Here is a 1,412-nt window from a genome sequence, read left to right as displayed (position 1 = left end):
TCTTCAAGGTTCCATTTGGATGAATCTCATGACCACTTTTCATTTCCAATTTCATGACTCCATGACACACTTTCAGGATTGCTCATGATCAGTTTTAGACCTTTTGACATCATTTGATGGGCCTATCACACGCCTATGCATCCATGCAAGTGAGAATTACTAGTTTTGGCATTTTGATGGAAGTGTGTGGAAATGAATTGCATTGCCTATAAATACAAACCCTCTTGCTCAGAATTAGGGGGACCTGGCCCAAGCTTTGATCCTACAACCACACCCCTTACCATTATAGGATAAACTTGAAGGTTTTCAATTGAAAATCGAGTTTCAATTTCACTTATGTTTTTTGAAGTTGAAACTCCAAGAATCCAAGCCTTTCCTTGATCCAATTCACTTCCTACAAGAATCTGAAGTCAAGCCAAGGCCAATTGGAAGAAAGATCAAGCAAGATTCAAGCTCCCTCAAAGGTGATTTTTCAGAAACTCCATCTCTTCAATTCTCTCTCAATTCTTCACCATTCACTTTGCTTTTTGGTTGGCTGAAGTCCTACCAATGTAGGAAATAAGATTGAGTTGCTTTGAGGTCAAATCGAAGCAACTCAGTTCATGATCCTCAAAATTCAAATCCCGATATCTTTTGATATAATTGGAATTGGAGAAAATTGAGGCCAGATTCGAGTTCCTGAGCTTTTTTTCTTTGAAACAGTATCCTTGTTTTTCATTTTCCATTGAGATGAAGGCGGACCAGTCTAGTGAGGTTCCCCATTAGAGATGACTGGAGCCCTAGCTCTGATGGTGTGTTGGCACGCCTCGTGGCCATCTGATCATGTTTAGATGTTTTAATCTGAGCCATTCATCTGGTGTAAGCCTTGGGATTTGTTTGAATTCATCTGCTACTATGTCTTTGTACTTAATTGTTATTTTAATCTTGTGTCTGATGCTTTGTTCTGAGTCGATCAAGGAATATTTCATTTGATATATTGGAAGACAAAGAAGACTGCTAGCTATTGGAAGTGCTTGCTTGGATGTGGATATCTTTATTTGATGCCTTGATATTCATGATATCTGGATATTGTTCATTGCTAATTGATCATTGCTTGATTAAAGTCTAAAGGAAAATGGGTTTCTATATGACATTCTTGTCTATTAGATTGCATCCCATTGGTGATCTTTTCAACTCTTAACTTTTAAATTTGTGCTTAGGATAACCTCTTCATCTCCTCCCACTTCTTAAATTTCAAAATATCTCCCCTTTTCAAAAACTTCTTTACTTATGATTTAAAACTTAGACTTTGTTTTAATGATTAGAAACTTTGGCCTTATGCCATTGAATTTTCAAACTCTTTCTTTAATCAAATTTGTAAAAAAATTTAAGTATATTGAATTAAATTTCAAAATACAAAAAGAACTAACAAC

Source organism: Lathyrus oleraceus, chromosome 2, assembly GCF_024323335.1.
Source record: "Lathyrus oleraceus cultivar Zhongwan6 chromosome 2, CAAS_Psat_ZW6_1.0, whole genome shotgun sequence".
NCBI classification, from domain to species: Eukaryota; Viridiplantae; Streptophyta; class Magnoliopsida; order Fabales; family Fabaceae; genus Lathyrus; species Lathyrus oleraceus.
The sequence above is the reverse complement of the archived record's forward strand: the minus strand, read 5'-3'. Positions refer to the sequence as shown.